Source organism: Malaclemys terrapin, chromosome 1, assembly GCF_027887155.1.
Source record: "Malaclemys terrapin pileata isolate rMalTer1 chromosome 1, rMalTer1.hap1, whole genome shotgun sequence".
In the NCBI taxonomy this organism is placed as follows: Eukaryota; Metazoa; Chordata; order Testudines; family Emydidae; genus Malaclemys; species Malaclemys terrapin.
The window spans coordinates 286329385-286351531 of record NC_071505.1 but is presented as its reverse complement, the minus strand read 5'-3'; positions in this window follow the sequence as shown (position 1 = coordinate 286351531).

Sequence of the window (22147 nt, the reverse complement as noted above, 5' to 3'; positions counted from 1 at the left end):
ATACCAGCAGCTCTGTTCTCTCCAAAGATGCTTAGAGTTATCCTTCCGCTCCTATCCCCCTGAAATTTATTCACATGTAGTAATGGCAGTGGGGGAGGAGTTAATACAGGAAAAATTGGAATTAAAGAAGATTTTATGCATTATATATTCAGCCTTAATCCAAACTCTTCTCACACTATTTATTTAAATGGAAGCCATTACACTTGTCCTCATGGATTAAGGTTATCCCCCTGAATAACTAAAGAAGCAAGCTCTGCTTTCAATAATGCCATTGGGTCGAAGGTCTTAGTTTCATATTGTTTGCAATAAATATGTTATTTTTTTACAGGGATGACCTCTAGCTTATTTATCTCTTATCCCATCCCATGAGCAAATAGAACCCAATATGCCATACAGACATGATCATATTTTTGCACTGAAGTCCTTTGATAAAAGAAAGATAATTTTAGTTTGCATTAAACTGTATAATCATAGAAGATTAGGGTTGGAAGAGAACTCAGGAGGTCATCTAGTCCAACCCCCTGCTCAAAGAAGGACCAACACCAAATAAATCATCCCAGCCAGGGCTTTATCAAGCCAGGCCTTAAAAACCTCTAAGGATGGAGATTCCACCACCTCCCTACTTAAATCATTCCAGTGCTTCACCACACTCCTAGTGAAATAGTTTTTCCTAATATTCAACCTAGACCTCCCCCACTGCAACTTGAGACCATTGCTTCTTGTTCTGTCATCTGCCACCACTGAGAACAGCCTAGCTCCATCCTCTTTTGAACCCCCTTTCAGGTAGTTGAAGGCTGCCATCAAATCCCCCCTAACTCTTCTCTTCTGCAGACTAAATAAGCCCAGTTCCCCCAGCCTCTCCTCGTAAGTCATGTGCTCCAGCCCCCTAATCATTTTCATTGCCTTCTGCTTGACTCTTCAATTTGTCCACTTCCTTTCTGTAGTGGGGGGCCCAAAACTGGATGCAGTACTCCAGATGTGCTGAATAGAGGGGAATAATCACTTCCCTTGATCTGCTGGCAATGCTCCTACTAATGCAGCCCACTATGCTGTTAGTCTTCTTGGCAACAAGGGCACACTGTTGACTCATATCCAGCTTCTCATCCACTGTAATCCCCAGGTCCTTTTCTGCAGAACTGCTGCTTAGCCAGTTGGTACCCAGTCTGTAGCAGTGCATGGGATTCTTCTGTCCTAAGTGCAGGACTCTGCATTTGTCCTTGTTGAACCTCATCAGCTTTCTTTTGGCCCTGTCCTCCAATTTGTCTAGGTCACTCTGGACCCGATCCCTACCCTCCAACGTATCTACCTCTCCCTCCCAGCTTAGCGCCATCCGCGAACTTACTGAGGGTGCAATCCACTCCATCATCCAGATCATTAATAAAGATGTTGAACAAAACTGGCCCTAGGACTGACCCCTGGGCACTCCGCTTGATACCGTCTGCCAACTAGACATCAAGCCGTTGATCACTACCTGTTGAGCCCGACTATCTAGCCAGCTTTCTATCCACCTTATAGTCCATTCCTCCAATCCATACTTTTTTTGACTTGCTGGCAAGAATACTGTGGGAAACTGTATCAAAACTTTGCTAAAATCAAGGTATATCATGTCCACCATTTTCCCCATATCCACAGAGCCAGTTATCTCATCATAGAAGGCAATCAGGTTGGTCAGGCACGACTTGCCCTTTGTGAATCCATGTTGACTGTTCCTGATCACCTTGCTCTCCTCCAAGTGCTTCAAAATTGATTCCTTGAGGACCTGTTCCATGATCTTTCCAGGGACTGAGGCAAGGCTGAACGGTTTGTACTTCCCCAGATTCTCCTTCTTCCCTTTTTTTAAAGATGGGCACTATATTTGCCTTTTTCCAATCATCCAAGACCTCCCCGATCACCACAAGTTTTCAAAGATAATGGCCAATGACTCTGTAATCACATCGGCCAACTCTCTCAGCACCCTCAGATGCATTAGATCCAGACCCATGGACTTGTGCATGTCCAGCTTTTCTAAATAGTCCTTAACTTGTTCTTTTACCACGAAGGACTTCTCACCTCCACCCCATACCATGCTGACCAGTGCATCAGTCTGGGTGCTGACCTTGTCTGTGAAGACCAAGGAAAAAAAAGCATTGAGTACTACAGCTTTTTCCACATCATCTGTCACTAGGTTGCCTCCCCCATTCGGTAAGGGTCCCACACTTTCCCTGACCATCTTCTTGTTGCTAACATACCTGTAGAAACCCTTCTTGTTACCCTTCACATCCCTTGCTAGCTGCAACTCCAATTGTGCCTTGGCCTTCCTGATTACACCCCTACATGCTCTAGCAATATTTTTATACTCTTCCCTAGACATTTGTCCAAATTTCCACTTTTTGTAAGCTTCCTTTTTGAGTTTATGCTCACAGAAGATTTCACTGTTAAGCCAAGCTGGTTGCCTGCCATATTTGCTATTCTTTCTGCACATCGGGATGGTTTGTTCCTGTGCACTCAATAAGGCTTCTTTAAAATACAGCCAGATCTCCTGGACTCCTTTCCCCCTCATATTAGCCTCTGAGGGGATCCTGCCCATCAGTTCCCTGAGGGAGCCAAAGTCTGCTTTTCTAAAGTCTAGGGTCCGTATTCTGCTGCTTTCCTTTCTTCCTTTTGTCAGGATCCTGAACTCAACCATCTCCTAGTCACTGCTGCCCAGGTTGCCACCCACTTCTATTTCCCCTATCAATTCTTCTCTGTTATTGAGCAGCAGGAGCCTGGCCCCTTGTTGGTACCTTCAGCATTTGCACCAGGAAGTTGTCCCCAACACTCTCCAGAAACTTCCTGGATTGTCTGTACACAGCTATATTGCTCTCCCAGCAGATGTCAGGGTGATTGAAGTCCCCCATGAGAACCAGGGTCTGTGGTCTGGAAACTTCTGTTAGATGTCTGAAGAAAGCCTCGTCTACCTCATCCTCCTGTTCTGATAGTCTATAGATATCCATGTTTTTAATTCTGTTTGTTAGAGAATGTCTATGTGTTATTAGGGCTTCTTCTGTCACACAAACTTTTGTTATCTGGCTCCTGGAGTCACTTAGAAATCTACAGATATCTCCTGGGGTCAGGCTTCAACCAATAGCTATCACATGTTAGTTGCTTAAATTAAACCCAGTGTATTACTTCGGAGTCTTTTTTTCCCCCCAGATGTATTTATTTTCTTCCTCTGAAGCATCATCTGGGGATGGGATACTGGATGGGGAGGGACAGTGCTTTGAGGTGGTACTGGGGATTCTCTTTCTCAGGTGCTTGCCTGGCTGGTTCTTGCTCACATACTTAGAGTCTAACCAAATGCCTTATGCGCAATCGGGAAGGATTTTTTTCCAGGTCAGATTGGCAGGGAACTTGGGATTTTTTACCTTCCTCTGCAGTGTGGGGCACAGATTTCCCTTGGCCCCTCCCATTCTCTGCCTGTAGCATACAATAGTTTTGTCTCCTGAGGGTTATTTTACTTTGGTTTAATTTCAGGTGTTGTGTTTAGTGTGTGTGTGTACTGGATGGTGTTGGTGACCTGTAATATACAGGAAGTCAGGCTAGACGTGCTCCCTTCTGGTCTTAAAGCTCTATGATGCTGTGTTCTTGTTTATATGGATAAAAAAAAAGGCCCCTCACTCAATTCTATAGCCAGAATGATAAAGATCCTTTTCCTAACTTGGAATAGTATTTATTGATGCCCTTTTAGATTTCTGTTGAAAGTCAAGGCTCCGGAGAAAATTCTAAAAATAAAAGACGTTGCGCCTAATCCTGCAGCTTTTCCTCACATATATAGTCCCATTGACTTCTAGGATATAAGAATGGTCTTGTAGTTAAGCATTGGACTAGGTATTTAGCTTTCTCCCTGCTCCCAAACCAAACACACAGCCATTAGGGTGGATGATTACTGTAGTAAAGTGGTCACCAAGGGGTTAACAGGGTTACTTAGAGTATTATGGATGAGAGCCTTGCTCTACCTCTCTCCTACCTCCTATTTAGATAGTGTGTGTTTGCTCCCTCTCTGTTTGTATACACTTGAATAAAGCAGCACATCCCTAGCCCACAATACTGTGAGGGTACATCTACACTACAGGGGGGAGTCGATTTAAGATACGCAAATTCAGCTACGTATCGCAGCCGACTTACCCCGCTGTGAGGACGGCGGCAAAATCGACTTCTGCGGCTTTCTGTCGACGGCGCTTACTCCCACCTCCGCTGGTGGAGTAAGAGCGCCGATTCAGGGATCGATTGTCACGTCCCCACGGGACGCGATAAATCGATCCCCCAGAGGTCGATTTCTACCCGCCGATTCAGGCGGGTAGTGTAGACCTAGCCTCAGTGAAGGGAGGAGCTCGTTTTGCATCAGTCAGTACATTTAAAACAGCCCTGTGTCATAAATGCCTCAAGGCTGGACCCTTAGAAAATGCAAAAAGCAAAAGGCATCTCAATTCATAAGAACATAAGAACGGCCGTACTGGGTCAGACCAAAAGTCCATCTAGCCCAGTATCCTGTCTATCGACAGTGGCCAATGCCAGGTGCCCCAGAGGGAGTGAACCTAACAGGTAATGATCAAGTGATCTGTCTCCTGCCATCCATCTCCACCCTCTGACAAACAGAGTCCAGGAGGACAGATCCAAAAGGGATGTCTACATTACTCCTGGAAGCGTGCCTCCCAATGTGGGTAAACAGACAAGTAGAAGCTGTGCTCAACTAGCATGCTAATAATAGCAGTGTGGATGCTGTGGCACCTCAGACTAACTGCCTGAGTCCAAGACCACCTGATCTCCTGCATCCACGCTTGACAGGTTATCCCAAGCTGTCACCTGTGCTGCAACATCCACTCTGCTATTTTTAGTGTGCTAGCACAAGTCTGTCTACCTGTGCTGGGAGACATGTTCCCAGCTTTTGTACAGCTGTACCCTAAAAGACCAGAGGAAAAATAAGAAAGCAGAGGGCTTTTTACCTTGAGGGAGGAGGAGGAGGACACAGCGTAGGAGGTACACACCATGTACTGTCTAGAAGAGAAGAAAGTGGGATCTTACGAACTAATGGTGGAATTAAACAATCAGTCAGTAGAAATGGAAGCAGATACAGGGGTTTCAGCTACTGTGAGCAATGAATATACAGCTCAGTAATGTGAAGCTGGAATGAGCCCACAAGTGAAAACAACAGTGGCCCCCGAACCTACACCAGTGAACCTGTCAGGTGGTAAGTTCTATGTTTGTCCCTGTAAAATAAATACAAAAAAGAGAAAGTTACCAGTCCTACCGACCTAGGGACAAAGGCAAAATCTGTTAGGCAGAAACTGGTTGCAGAGAAAACTGAATTAGTAGTAAATTATCAAATTATACCCCAGCAAAACACCAGCACTCCAGAAAGCATTCATTGCTCACCCAGCTATTTTTAAAGAAGGGTTAGGGATCTTGGTGGGTGTAGTGGCCACAATTTGTATCCAGGATTGGGTCAAACCAAAATGCTTTAAGGCCCAACCAGTTTGTTATGCCCACAGAGAAAAAAATGAGACTGAGTTAGGCTGGAAAAGGAAGGTCTCATTTTACCAGTGTAGTTTTCTGAATGGACCACACCTACAGTGTTTGGAGTTAAACTAGTCAAAATGATCCATTGTGCAGGGATTATAAAGTCACAGTGAATCAGGTGTCCAAGTTTGACAAGTGCCCATTCCATGGATGGAGGACTTGCTGGCAGTGTTAAGTGGGTGTCAACAATGTAGTGAACTGGACATGTGGAATGCTGTACCAACAGACGTGGTTGGAGGAGTATTATACAAAATTTACCACTTACAAGAGCTCTCACAATCAATTGCAATAGGGAATATCGTTAGCACCTGGAATTTTTCAGAAAGCCATGGAAATTTTCTAAAAAGGTATCCCATGTTTTGTAGTAAGGATTGACAACTTCCTCATCACAGGCAAAAGTGATGCTGAATATCTGTTAACAATGTGGAAAGTACTTTAAAGATCTGATGCAACAGGACTTCACTTAATACAAAGGAAATGCTTTTTTTATGAGATCAGAAGTGGGGTACCTGGGCTACAGGATACAAAAGGAGGGGATTCACCCTGTGGCAGACATAGGAACTGAACAGGCCCCAGGCCCTCAGAACTCAGCTGAGTTACAAGCATATTTAGGTTTGTTAAATTATTATCATAGGTTTCTCCCAAGTATTTTGGCTCTTTCAGAGCCCTTGCATCACCTCCTGAGGAAGGAGACCCCCTCATATTGGGGGGGAAAGAGACCAGAGAGAGCTTTTCAGATGTCTAAGTGGTTGGAGCTCTTTGTTCATTTTGACCTGGGCAAAGTATTCTGTCATTTGATGCTTCGTCATATGGGGTAGGGACAGCTTTATCACACAACATGAGGAATGTTGGAGAACAACCAACCGGATATGTCTCTAGATCACTGACTAAAGCTGAACAGGGTGATTCTCAATCAGGAAGAAAGTCTAGCTATTATTTTTGGAATAAAAAGTTCCCATCAATATCTATATGGGAAGCCTATTACCATTCTGACAGATCTCAATCCACTTGAGGGACTCTTCATTGAAAACAAGAGTGTACCAGCCATGATAGTGTTAGGCTTTGACCTTAGCTGCTTTTGAGTATAAGATGGTCTATAAGGCAACTGCATGCCATTACGGATGCCTTCAGTTGATTGGGTTCAATGGAACTTCCAAGAGAAATTGTTTTACTCATGGAACACCTCAACAAGACACCATTAAGGCTTCTTCCCAGATAAGGAAATGGATTACACAAAATCCTATTCTGCTCTGGATTTAGCTGCACATACTGCAAGGCTGGCCAAATCAGCATATAGGGGAAGAGTTTCTCCCATTTAGGGCCAGGAGTGCAGAAGTGAGCTTAGAGAATGAATATCTATTGTGGGGCACAAGAGTCATTATTCTCCCACAAGGATAAAGTTCTCACACAATCACATGAAGCACATCCTGGCATTTCACATATGAATCTTTGGCTGGGAGCTATGTATGGTGACAAAATAGGGATGAGGACCTGGAAAAAAAATAGTGAAGGGATGTCATGAATGTCAGGTACACCAGCAGCTCCCAACACTGGTGTTCCTTAACCCCTGGGAATGGCCAGGACATCCATAGTTCTATATATAAACTTTGCAGACCCTTACATGATTCTAAGCATAGTGGATGTACATTCAAAATGGTTAGAAGTGCCTGGGATGACCCTGATGACTTCCACTACTACCTGAGAAAAACTCAGAACTTTGCCACACACAGACTACCAGGAATAATTGTCACAGACAATGGAGTAACTTTTACACACATAGAGTTCAGACATTTTTTAGTTAAAATGGGATTAAACATATTCAAATTTCCCTATATCTTTCATCTTCCAATGGACTACTAGAGATTGCTGTGAGGACTTTAAAAGAGGGGATGAGGAAGATGATTAATGGGATCTCGGGAATTAACTTGGCTCAATTTCTTTTGAAATAAAGAACCAGACATCAAACTATGATGGGCATGAGCCCAGCCCAGCTGTTGACGGGATGGATGAAAAGAACTCACTTGGATTCAATCCATCCCAACATGAAGGGAAGTGTTAAGGAAACTAGCTTTTCAAAAACAAACCCATGACTATCATGCTAAAGACAGAGACCTAGGGGCAAAGAACCTGGTCTATACCAAAAGTTTCAGTACTCACCAGCCAAAGGGGATTCTGGGGTCCTATCACAGAGCAAACTGGACCCTTGTCTTTCAAAGTCTGTTTAAGTGACTTTTGAATCATCAGACGACATCACAATCATGTCTACTTGTGGAGTGTTGTGCAAGCACCAGAGCCTTAACCCTTGCATGCTGACCACCTGTAGAAGTCACAGCCAAGAAAGGATGCGTTTTGCCAGGAATGCCAAATGTGGGGGCACTTACAGAATTGCAGGATCAGGAGACTGGGAAAAGTGGGTTTCTGCCTCTGGAGGCTGCCTGGGCTGCCACAGAGATGCACTACCCTGTGAGAGAGGGAAGAGGCCCTGGTTATTTATCTCAGCTGTAAATTAAGAGGGGAGGGTTGTAGTAAAGTGGTCATCAAGATGTTGACTGAGTTACTCTGAGTATTGTGGGTTGTACCCATGATCCACTCCTTACTTACTTCCTGGTTGGTCAATGAGTGTTCCCCATAACCCCACAATGGTTGTATTTTATATGTAAACATTTGTTTCCAGTATTTCTACTTGCTATTACTTAAATTTCTATGCTTTGTTACATAAACTTACATTTGATTTCACTATAAACACATCTAAGTGCCTTGTGTATTAAGTGGAGCAGTGATCTGAGGTAGAACTGGTAAGGTGGGCTGTACTGTTTCTTTGGAGGCAGCAAATCTGTGAATACTGTGAGCATCCAGTGGGACCAGGTGCTGGACACGGCAAGGGAGATGCTTAGAGGGCTTGAGTTTTGAGGTGTGCCAATTGCTAACCTGTAAAGTGACAGTGGGGCCTGTGAGGCCTAGAGGTGCATGCTTGTGTTGCCAGTGCCCAGTGGAGTTGGGGAGCTGACCCAGGGCAGGCTCAGAAGGGGCTTCATGCTAAGGGAAGGTGGTTGTGAGATGCCTCTGAACCCTGGGTATCCCAAGAAAGCATCCCAGGAAGCATATCTGCCAAGCCATCAGACTTTAAAAACCCTTTCCTTCTGCTACTCATGTGGAATGTACATAACCTTTAAAGATGTTGCTTTCTCTCCATAGGTAGGTAGCTTATATGGTCTATCATAGAGTCACTAAAGCCAAATTAGTTCCTTTTTACTGAATATGTTTTATATGCCCTGGGGCAATGAAAGAAGTCAAAGATGTAATGCAAGCAATTACGAAAATTGCTTGGTTGGAATGCGTCTGCATTACACACTATAAAATAAGAATTAAAAAGCACCTAATGATACGATGCAAAATTGCCAAATTTTATCTTGTTTGTATTATTCAAATTTATGCACAATAAATCAATAATTATACACTTGTTTACTGAGAAGTAGTTGTTGTAGACTCATTTTACAATTTATAACAGTCTTCGATTGCTTATTCCCCACAGGTAAAGAATTCTATTATCTTGTGGCAGCCTGAAAGAAGGTAAATAGGGTTTTCAAGTAAACAATTTGGATTGGAAGTGGCTATTCTTCTGATATTAAATTTAGATTTGATAAATATTTGAGGCAATTGAGAAACTGGTCTGCTGTAAATAAAAAATAAAAAAAAAATAAGTACAACTGCATTGTGAGATCAAAGCTAATCCAAAATGCTTTACACCCAATTGTCCCCCACTTCTCTGTGAAGAATTGAATAACCACTATTTGAAAGGCTTACCATACAAGAGTCAGTACTTAGTCAAACAATAGCTGCATAGTTTCACGTCATAAAACCAGTTACAAAGGTGGAAGAGAAAAACACATTCAAGTGCTTTTCTCCAACATTTTCACCATTATACCAGTTGATACTGTCAAAGGAAGAGAGAATCCTGTCCCTGATCATGAAACATTTTCTGTCCATTCAGGACAAGTTACATAAATTCAGCTATAATCCTGGAAGCTACAGCACTGTCCATATATAATTGCAATACACCTGGAATTTGATCCTTCTACCACAGTTGTCAAGGCAAATCCCTTTGACTCCCAGGAGTGGTGGATTGGCCCCTAAGTGAATCTGACAATTTCCCCCACAGGCTTGTCTGTGGAGTCATTCCCCATGAGTGAGGGTCATTCCAAAAGACAAGAGATTTTCCACCTCTTACTTTCTGTCCCTCTCCTCCACTCTTAGCAGTGCCAGGTTTAGTGTCAGCAATGCACAAGGTTAACATGATAGTTAACCATTAATAGTTCACAATAAAAAGTTGGCAAGTATAAAGTGAATTTAAATACTTAGTACTAGTTACTGCTTTAAAATCCTGTATCCATACATTCATGGAGAATATTATTAGGCAAGAGTAGCTACTGACATATAATCACACATAACCCTTGTGATGTACGTACATAACCATAGTGAAAGTTCAGAGGCCTAGAATTTTAAAGGTATTTAGGTGTTGCTCTGCTTAACACTGCAAAGCCTAAATTATTTATACAGCCAAGTCCTGTTTTCAAAAGCAAAATAGGCACTTAGAAGCCTGTCTCATTGAAAATCAATGGGACATAGGCTCCTAAATCACTTTTGAAAATGAGACATAGACATCTTAATCACTTAGGCCTTGCAACGTTGAGCAGTGCAACGTCTAAATATCTTTAACATCCGGGACAGTTTCCCATCTACATTAATGGTCAATATTTGATCCTCTAATAGAAAGGAAAAAAGCAAATACTAAGGAACCTAACCAATTCCCCATCATTGAACAGAAGGAAATATTTTTTCCTGACCCCATTGTGATTATCTTCTGAGCTGAAATATGACATTTGATTATCTTTGTGTTACCACCTATAAAAAATGTCCAACTCCTTTTTGACTAGAGTCACATTATTTGACTTGATAACCTGCTAGAGAAGTCACTGCTATGATGTAATTGTGGTGAACTGCTGTGTGAAGTGATATTTTCTTTTATTTGTTTTAAATTTACTTCTCATTCATTTGATGCAGAGTTGCTTTGTTCTTATATTATGTGACAGTGTAAAAGAGTAAAACCGATCGATGTTAACTCTATACTGTGTAATTCTGATATTTGAATCAAGACCCTTTGTTCATACAGTGATAGGGCTCAATCTTATAATATACTGAGCATGTGCTAAGAGGTGTTCAGTGTCTTCAACTCCAGCTAAAATCATTGTGTGGACTTATTGTACAGGGAGTTTAGAATATAGTGTGGTTTGATTAGGACGCTTCTTAGAAAAAATATCCCATTACATGTTGATCAAGGAAATCATGCTAGAAAAAGCCTAGAAATAACCATTTCTGTACAAATCTTCTACCAGCACATGTTCAGCTGTAGGGTGGACAGTTAGTGTGGTGTGGACAGTTCCAGCTGCAGCGAGAAGCATGTGACATATTAGATGGTTTCATTTTCATAGCTGCCAAGTTTTGTTCAGCTCCACACCATTTATTTAATCAGCCAGTTTGCATATTCACAGACAGTTCGCACATGGCCCTAAACATCGGAGTTGAAAACACTCTAAGGATTTAGTGCTGGTGTAAGGTGTTGGGCTGAGGACAGATTTCCCTTACGGGTTCTCTCAAGCAGTGGCAGTAGAAGGACCATATTTTTTGCACCCCTCCAAAGAGAGGGAAATGGGCTTATAGGAATCTAGCAGTAGTGTGAGAACCCTAGGGAGGGGCTGCTATGGGCTGGCATTAGCCCTATTAAGCCCTGCCCCTACCATGTCCCGCTATTTGCCCCTGCACCATTTCACCTTAAACTCCGCCCTCAGTTGCTCCTGTCCTTCCCTTTCTCCCATGTAACCCCTCATAACACCTCTCATTTCTTCATAGCTTTTGTCACCGTTCCCCCCCTCAATAGTTCCTCTTTCTCTCTTTTTTCCTCATAATTCCTCATAGTGGGCAGGGTTGGTGTCCCTAGCCTCTGTTTGCTGAAAGCTGGGAATGAGCGACAGGGAAATGGATCACTTGATGATTATCTGTTCTGTTCATTTCCTCTGGGGAACTTGGCACTGGCTATTGTCGGAAGACAGGATACTGGGCTAGATGGACCTTTGGGGGGAGGGATAGCTCAGTGGTTTGAGCATTTGGCCTGCTAAACCCAGGGTTGTGAGTTCAATCCTTGAGGGGGCCGCTTAGGGATCTGGGACAAAAATCTGTCTGGGGATTAGTCCTGCTTTGAGCAGGGGGTTAGACTAGATAACCTCCTGAGGTCCCTTCCAACTCTGGTATTCTATGATTTGGTCTGACCCAGTAGGGCCATTATTATGTTAAATTAATGGAGATATCCTATCTCCTAGAACTGGAAGGGACCTTGAAAGGTCATTAAGTCCAGCCCCCTACCTTCACTAGCAGGACCAAGTACTGATTTTGCCCCAGATCCCTAAGTGGCCCCCTCAAGGATTGAACTCACAATCCTGGGTTTAGCAAGCCAATGCTCAAACCACTGAGCTATCCCTCCCTTCTTGTGCTCTGTGTTCTTATGTCGTTCCTCCTCCAATTACTCAATAGCTCCTGGTTCCTCCCATCTCCCTTCTCCCTCAGTAGCCACTCTTGGTGCCTGATATGGCAGTGTTACCTCTCACTCTCTGTCTCTTTCTCCACTGAGCTCCACCAGTCTGGGAGAAGCAAATACCAGTCTGACTGGTAGACATAGATGCCATCTGGCTGCCTCATCAGCAGGTTGCCATAGTAGCCCCAAGTGGTGCCCAAGCTGAGCTACTGTCCAAACCTGCTTGTTTGAAGCCCAGCTGAATGCAGTGTTGTTGAATTTCACAATATTCTGGCTTTTGCTATTTTTCCTTAAAGCTCCAGCTCCTGGAATCCAGTGATTATGTGAGAATTTCAGTGATCATAGTTTAATAACAAATAAGTTTCTAGCTCATTTTTGTTGCAAACCAAAGCACAAAAAGATTACCAGAGTGCACATCCAGGCAAACAAAAATAACCCAAATAAAAATGTCATGATTTATAAGTCATTCTCATTATATTTTCAGTCTTGACTCATTTTTGAACCCTTGTGGTTGGCAATACTATGAATGTGTGACATTGAGCCTGGGCTATGGGAATGTCTGAATGGTGATTTGCATGTTTGGGTGTCATGCAAGGTGTGTGGCAATCGACAGAGCTGCACTTTCAATCTATTTCAGCCTTGTTACTTTCTTTCTTGTTTTCACATACTCGCCATTTCTTTTTTCTTACCATCTGTTTCTAGAGAACTCAATAGCACCTTGTAGACTCTGGGGCCCTGTGTTGGGAACAGTGTGGATGCTCAGTGCCCAAAGGAAATCATTGGAGTAGGGCTCACTGGCTGAGATTCCTGGCACACAGACATGGTGACATATATTTGTAGTTATGCTGTTTGGCTAGTAGGTTTCTCTGTGTTCCATTTGGGATAGCAGAAAAGGGAGTCATTTCTAGCAACTGAGTCAGAAGACGGAGTCCATTTTGTTTTCATTGTATCTTGTTGCTGTACTCCCTAATGCCTCATGTTTAGGGATGACTGTAGCTCCATATACCATGACACATGGGGAGTGGGCTGGCTGCTACAATAGGTGCACCTTACACCTCATTTGTACCCAGCCAGATCAGCTGGGTCTGGCAAGGAGGGAGGCAAGATCATAGCTCCACGTCTACCTTTCCTTCCCCCTTTGGGGTGTCCTGAACCCAAGGGAGAACCAGAAGGGGGCAGTTACTGTTTTTGAAGGATCACATGGACTACAACTTTACGTGACTACTATGTAGGGACAAAAAAGGGAGACTTTATGCATCCTTCCTTCCCCCTGCATATTCCCTGGAGTAGCTCAACCCAATCTGGTCTAGAAATAGAGTTTGACAATCTACAAATGACAGTCTTCCACTCTTTCTTTTGTACATTTCTTTTTCATATCTCCCACTCTCTTACACCATATATTTTGTAACTTTATTATTAAACGGAGTCTTATTTCAAATGGAGTCTTCATTTCAAATATCTTTGCACTATTGCCAGCTATTGCTATTTTATTCTGATTCTCACAATATTTTATGTTTTTCTTAAAGATTCAGCTCCTGGAGGCAGATGATTAAGTAAGAATTTCAACATTTATTGTTATTTATTTATTTATTGAAAGGAAGCTTTTAGCCATCAGGGTTGCAGAGAAAAGCTTGAAACGTGAATCCTAATGATAAAGACAAATAAAATAACCCAACGTTTATTATTTTCAAAATCTCATGATTTTTAAGCCAATCTGCTGATTTGGGGGAGGCTGACTCCTGATTTTTGATTATTGGAAGTTGGCACAGAGACAGCCAGTGGCGCTTGTTCCTGTTGCCTTTCTTTGTCCTTAATGTGAACATGACTTGTCAGATTAAACAGGAACAGCTGGTGCACTGTGGTGTGAGGTCTTCAGTTTTAGAGGCCTGTATGTACTAAGGAATATTGTGCTAAAATTAATGTATAAGTAAACTGTGTTGATTTCAGTTTTGTGTGTGGAAATGGTCTATAGCAGCAGCACGTAGTGGAGAAAGCAAGAAAGAGATTTACTGTTGGTTAAAAACAAGGCAAAAACCCAGCCATATGGACATATATACGTACACATAAACCAGACCCTATACAATCTGTCTCAGCTAGTACATGTCATGAAATGATTTATCCTGTATGTCTCTGTCTATCTTTCTTTCAAACACACCCATACCCCTACTTCTTTTTTCTATTATTTCCACTGGAACCTTTAGATCTGTTTAGAGAAAACAGTCTGCCTCACTGCTGTAGTTAGCTCTGCTTTCTATCTTATGGTGTGTAGCTCTTACAGAGACAAAAGAAGAATTAAACACCTTTGTTATAATGTTTAAAAGCCAATTAAAGAAAATTAAAAATAGTATAAACAAATACAAGTTTATGCTAAAGAAAATACTCCAGGCCAGACTAGCAGATGCCCAACAATCCCTATTTTCTGTTTTACAGATAATATATAAATGCTAAAGGTAATATTGGCTCAGAGAACATAGATGTTTATCCCCAGGCCATCAGCAATAAAGCTGACTTCATGTAGCATGATAAGTAAATGCAGATACATATTAAAGGTATTATTGGTTTACTACCTTCCTATTACTATTTCCTTCACATTGCGGGCAAAAGCTTCCATCTGTTGTACAACATTAAGCTCCCATGTTTAATCTCCTTATTGTTTAATTTTATTTGTTTGATTTTTCAAGGTCCAATCATTATATTTTTTGTTTGTTTACCATAACTGTATTTTGCCAGCACTGTCTAGGTTATTTTCCTACATTTACACTATCTAGAGCGCTCAGTGGCCAATCTAAGGGAGGCAGCAACAGAACAAAATGTAAAGAAAAACTGATGTGAGTGGGGGTTAGTTCTCGTAGACTTTAAGGTCAGAAGGGACCATCGTGACCAACTAGTCTGACCTTCTGCATGTTGCAGGCCACAGAACCTCACCCACCACTCCTGAAATAGACCCTAAGGTCTGGCTGAGTAACTGAAGTCCTCAAACCATGGCTTAAAGAATTAAAATTACAGAGAATTCATTATTTACACTAGTTTAAACCTACAAGTGACCCATGCCCCTTGCTGCAGAGGAAGGTGAAAAAACCCCATGGTCTCGATCAATCTGGCCTGGGGGAAAATTCTTTCCCAACCCCAAATATGATGATCAGTTAGACGAGGGGTTGGCAACCTTCGGCACGCGGCATGCTGTTTGCTGTTTCCATCCACTGCGAGCTGAGGGATAGGGGGGTGCGTGCCTGCGGATGGTCATCGTAAACAAAATGTCTCGTGGCCCGCCAGCGGATTACCCTGATGGTCCATATGCCGAAGGTTGCCGACCCCTGAGTTAGACCTTGAGCATGTGGGCAAGATCCACCAGGCAGATACCTGGGAAAGAATTCTCTGCAATAACTCGGAGCCCTCCTCATCTAGTGTCCCGTCTACAGCCATTGGTGATTTTTGCAACTGGCACTTGCCAATGGGCCACATGCCATTGTAGGCAGTCCTGTCATATCACCCTTCCGTTAACTTATCAAGCTCATTCTTGAAGCCAGGTAGGTCTTTTGCCCCCATTGCTACCCTTGGAAGGCTGCTCCAGAACTTCATTCCTCTGATGCTTAGAAACCTTCCCCTAATTTCAAGCCTAAACCTGTTGATGGCCAGTTCATATCCATTCGTTTTTGTGTCCACATTGGTGATTAACTTAAGTAACTCCTCTCCTACCCAGGTATATATCCCTCTGATGTATTTATACAGAGCAATCATATCTCCCCTCAACCTTCTTTTGATTAGGCTAAACAAGCCAAGCTTTTTGAGTCTTCTCTCATAAGGTAGGTTTTCCATTTCTCGGATCATCCTAGTGGCCCTTCTCTGCATCTGTTTCTGTTTGAATTTATCTTTCTTAAATGCAGGACACCAGAATTGCACACAGTATTCCAGATGATGTTTCACTAGTGCCTTGTATAATGGTACTAACAATTCCCCATCTCTACTGGAAATACCTTGCCTGATCCATCGTAGGACAGCATTCGCCTTTTTCACGGCTGCATTACATTGACAGCTCATAGTCATCATCTGATCAACCATTACACCCAGGTCTTTCTCCTCCATTATCACTTCCAACTAATAAGTTCCCAGTTTACAACAAACATTCTTGTTAGTACCTAAATGCATGACCTTTCACTTTGCAGTATTAAATTTCATTCCATTTCTATTTTTCCAGTTTACAAGGTCATCTAGATTTTCTTGTATGATATTCTGGTCCTCCTCTGTATTGGCTATACCTCCTAAGTTTGTAACATCTGCAAAGTTTATTAGCACACTCTCACGTTTTGTGCCAAGATCAGTAATAAAAATGTTAAATAAGATTGATCCCAAGACTGATCCTGGAGGAACTACACTGGTAACCTCCCTCCATTGATAGTTGTTGGGTGGCTGAAGGGAGGCAAGTGACTAACAAAGATAAAAGTTAAGAAATGTAACAGTGAGTATAAGGAATGGTGAGGGTTTGATAATTTATTGGTTTGATAGTTTTTCACCATATACAGGGTTCTATTGTTGAGACTTTCAGGGGAAAAAATTCTGTTTCCCTATTCTATAAGGGCTTGATCCTACAAGGTTCTAAGTACCACCTTCAAAATACTGAGCACCTTCAACTCCCATTGACTTCAGTTCAAGTCAAGGATGCTCGGCTTCTCACAGCTGGCCCTTTCCTACAGTAAATGCAGCAGGAGGGGCACATGGGGGAGGAAACTTCTGCACGGAATACCTTGCAGTTTCCTCCCTGATCATTCTGTTGGTTTTCTCCCCACCATCAAATGAGCCATGGGGACATCGACAGGCCTAGAGAGTCACAGAAGGCCAGTGTCATTTGTGTAGGGGGGCTGTGCATCCACACATGCTCTGTGCCGATAGCATGTTCCCGCCACTCACTGGCAGCACAACTCCTTAATGGCCGTTCATCACCATGTAGGGGACTCCTTAGAAAAGATAATATAGCTCCATGCTGTAGTACAGGGCAACCTTTTTTGGAACTGATAGAAGGGGATGTCCCCTTAGCCCCACCCTCCACCAACACACACCCCTCATGACCACTCCCTGCCCTTTCCCTCTACAATGATCCCAAACCCCCTGAAAGCCTCATAACACATTCTAGCAAGAGGGTGAGGAAAGGATTTTGCTGTTTGCAAAATCAGGGCCCTAGACTTTTGAACCAGGTTTAATAAAACAGGGGATCAAATAAAAAAAAATCAAGTTATGGCTTAATGTAAAAATTTCTATACAGCACAGAAAAAAATTATCAAAACAATGTTTAGAATTTTGTAAATGTAGGAATATTTAAAGGATAAATAAATGTTAATGGGTCTCTAATAATCCTTTTAGAGTATGTTTTCTTCCATTTGCCATTTACTGTATCACCATCTTAACCCCCAAAATCTTTCTGGTGATATCCTCTCTAATTTCCTTTTCTGAATCAATTTCCGATTGCTTGATTATATATCTGCCTTGGACATTGTGTTCAAATTGCAGGTTTTTTTTTTTTTTGTCTTAAATTACTTTGAGGCTAGTCATCTGCTTATTCTCAATCCACATTCCCTTGTTATTAGGTAAATTATCTCAGTCTGTTTGCTGGCATTGTTCTGCCTTTTTTCCAATACTCCGATGCACTCACATCCTTAGTTTACCTATTTTCTTGACTCATGAAAGGCAAGACTGGCTATATTTTTTCTTCAACTTAAAATCTCCTAAACCTTGAATTCTGTTTACATGTAGTCACTCCTCATGGTATACAAATATACTTTGTGTATTCAATCCATATTATATGCATATGTAATCTAAGAAAGAAATTCTACTTCTAGGAGATAAATTCTGCATACCATGTGAAATTTAACTAAACCAATAGGATTATATGAGGTTCAAATCAGCACAGAACTTGACCCTATATATAAATCCTCTATTGCACACCCAGTATAGACAATTTACATGGATCTATCCCACCAGTACTCCCAAAACTAATAAACTACTTTAATTGCTGCCAAATCCTCTCTCATAAATTATAAAATACTGTGCTTATTTTGGTTCATCTTTTGTTGTATAAAAGATGTTTCTGTCTAGCCTCAGGTGCATGTACATACATTTTAAAATATCCAATTTAAACTATAAGCAATTTGACAAAATCTAGCACAAAGAAGTGTGCTTTTAAAAGCTAAGAGTCTTCTAAATAAGTGTCTAATAGATTATGTTACAGTTGTGCCTTATTTTGCTGGTGCTTTCTGGCTCCACTGATTTCTTTAATTTTTTAAAGTGCGGGACTATATTATAAAATAATAAAGGCTGGTTCAGCTTCTAACAATGTGAAAGGAAACAATAGTTTTCACTGCAGTCAAACCTGGACAAATCAAATAAAAATTGAGTTTAAAATTGTTTAGTTAGGATTTCATTAACATTTCATCAATTTTAATATTATAGCCTGGATCTCAGATGGAGTAAGTTTACAATGACACCTTTTCTAGCTGCATTTCAGGTCTGGGGATCTTGGTTTTAAGTCTAAACCAAGGGGCAGGTAAGTCTAAACCAAGATTTTCAATCGTCATATCAAAGTCTGATGAGGGATTCCAAAACGGCGCCTGCTATATAGCAGATTGGATGGGACACTACAAAACTATATAGTTTGTCATGTGGTTTCACCACACTTTTCCAGTGATGGCACTATAAGGTAGCTGATTTACAAGATGTTGCTGACAGGAACACAGCCTTAATGTGTTTTTTTCCCAAAGTGTGTCCTTTTAGTTATATAATTGTCATTTGATAACGTTAATCAGTGCTGGAGGAAGTTGTATTGTGATCCCTTGAAATGTCTGTTTTCCCTGTATTCTTATGGGACTCTTTTATTGTTTGTTTTATGCTTGTTTCTTATACAAAAACATTAAAGAAACACCATAATTTTTAAATAACATTAGTTTAATTAATGAGTTTTATAAAATGGAAGCAAAAGTACATAGTCAAACTGTTCTCAGTTACTCACCTGTGTAAATATGGAGTAGCTGCATTGAAGTCAGTGGAATACTGGGAACAGAATTTGGACCAAAGTTCCTTTTGAACATAACTGACCAGGATTTGGTATAAAAATAATGGGTTTCCTAATGTTTCTTTCTCAGTTCTGAGAAAAAAAGACAATATTTTTAGTTGAAGGACTATAAATACTTTACTTGGATTGCATTTTTGATAACTTATTCTGATTTAGTGAAAGATAATCAGTAAGTAAGGACATGATTGGTAATAGGGCCGTTTGGGGATTATTCTCCTGTTATTTAAATAGTAAGCATGTTCAGTTAACCAGATTGTGTCTCAGCATTTCAGTTGTCACAAATAAAATTGCATATTAGAATTCCTGAAGCTCAATGCTGAATCTGATTTTTTTTAAGTGCTTGTGATACATTGAAACAAACACTTTTATTAGGAAAGGAGTTGTGAGTTTACCTCTGTGGAAAACAAATGAGTGAGGTCATAGTTCTCCATAATATATGTGACAGAAGTGCATAACTTTTTGTTTTGTTATTACAAAAAATCACAGATGGCCATCTAAGGAGATTGTGAAATCAAACCATTTACCTGGGCATACCCAAGCTAGATCACTGCTCTTCAGTTTGAATTCTAGGCCTGTGCAATGCAGGAGGTTAGATTAGATCAGTGGTTCTCAAACTGTAGGTCGGGATCCCAAAGTGGGTCACAACTCTGTTCTAATGGGGTCACCAGGGTTGGCATTAGACTTGCTGGGGCCCAGCCTTGGGGCTGAAGCCCAAGCCCCACCGCCCGGGGCCAAAGCCCAAGCCCCACCACCTGCGTGGCGGGGCTCAGGTTACAAGCCCCCTGCCTGAGGATGAAGCCCTTGGGCTTTGGCCCCCCGCCTGGGTTGGTGGGGCTCAGGCCTTGGCGGGGCTTGGGCGGACTCAGGCTTCGGTCCCCCCTTCTGGAGACATGTAGTAATTTTTGTTGTTAGAAGAGGGATACGGGGCAATGAAGTTTGAGAACCCTGGATCGGATGATCGTAATAGTCCCTGCTTGCCTTCAAAACTATGAATCTATAAACCTCAAAAGCATTAAAAAGGAATCCAGCTTGGACTAGTGGACAGATGAGGCTGTCTGCATACACTGAGGTTAGTTAAGGTCCAAAGGAAGTAATCTTAGACCAACATCCCTAGTTAATATTTCAAAGACAGACATTTGTACTGCTTAAACTCAGTCACTTCCAACAAAGGCATTTTCCTGAGATCATGTGAATAGTCACATACAGGTGAATTTCTAAGAAATCTATTCAAAGCCCATTTTTATGTAGACATTTTGAAAGATATAATCAGGAGGAAATTGTTCTATTGTATGGAGTAGTGCATGTCAAAGTGAAACTGGGGATAATGAAGGGCTTCATAACTCCAAAGCAACAGAGGGTCCTGTGGCACCTTTAAGACTAACAGAAGTATTGCAGCATAAGCTTTCATGGGTGAATGCCCACTTCATCAGATGCAAGTCTTGCCATGAAAGCTTATGCTGCAATACTTCTGTTAGTCTTAAAGGTGCCACAGGACCCTCTGTTGCTTTTTACAGATTCAGACTAACACAGCTACCCCTCTGATACATAACTCCAACGGGCAGTCAACACCCTGTGACACAGAAAGGGTGGAAGGCTTATAGTGTAGGCATGATGAGGAAGAGTGGAAGAAACATGACACTTGTCTCTCAGCCTTGGATCTGGTAAAAGATGTTTTAATTGGTTCCTATTCAATGTGTCTATGCAACTAAATTTTCCAAATAGCCAGAACAATCTGAAAATGTCATATGGTGATTAACTATTAACAATACTTTATTAAGTGTTAAAAATACATCAGGAATGGGCCACCCAAATACCCCCAAGAGAACCTGCTTCAATACAGAAATAAAACCCCTCCGATCACATAGCCCTGGTTATCATCTACCACCCTGAACTGGAACACAGAGAGGGTATCATCAGACAATTACAACCCATCTTTGATGGGGACCCCATCCTGAAAGAAATCTTTCCTGAACCCCCTCTTCTGTTATTTAAACAGCCCCCCAAAACTCACGAGAAGCAAGCTCCCCACAGACCTGGACTCACCAACTCAAAGCAGCACCAGACCTTGCCAGAACAACCGATGCAAAACATGTAGACATATCTTCACTGCTACAATGAGCAACACACCCCGCAACACACCTTTCAAAATCCATGGATCCTATACATGCCTATCATTACATGGGGTGTACCTCATCCAGTGCACTAAACACTCCAACAACAACGAAACCAGCCAATCACCACGCTCTCAAATGAACTCACACAGGAAAATTATAAGAGACAAAAACACCACATCACTCGTGGATGAACACTGTTCAAAAAGTGATCACTGTATGGGCATGTCTACCCTTAAAACGCTGCAATGGGGTAGTTGCACAGAGATGCAGCTACACGGCTGTAGCGGTTTAATGAAGATGCTCTACACTGGGCATAGTTAATCCTTCTCCCCAAAAGGCAGTAGCTACGTCACTGGGAGAAGCTCTCCCACTGCCAGAGCACTATCTACATGGCGGGTTAGTTCGGTATAACTACTTCACTCAGGGGTGTGGATTTTTCACACCCCTGAGTGACAGTTATCCCGATGTAGGTCTGTAGTGTAGACCAGGCCTATATCTGACTTATCAATCCTCATTCTCAAAGGAAACCTTTACAACACTTTCAAAAGATGAGCCTCAGAGTTTAAATTCATAACTTTGCTAGAAACTAAAAATCATGTTCTTCATAAAGACACTGGATTTATGGCTTATTACAGCAATCTGTAACCATTTTTTTCCTATGACTACAAGATTGTTAACACACCACTTCACCTTGAATGGTTTCTTAGAATATGTGCTAACTATTTATGCTAAACTATCTGTTTGACCTTGTATTTAGCTGTGACATTCTGAGTACTTTCCCCAGACCTGTGGAAGAGGTCTGTGTAAGTCAAATACTCATCACTCCCACCAACAGAAATTGGTCCAATAAAA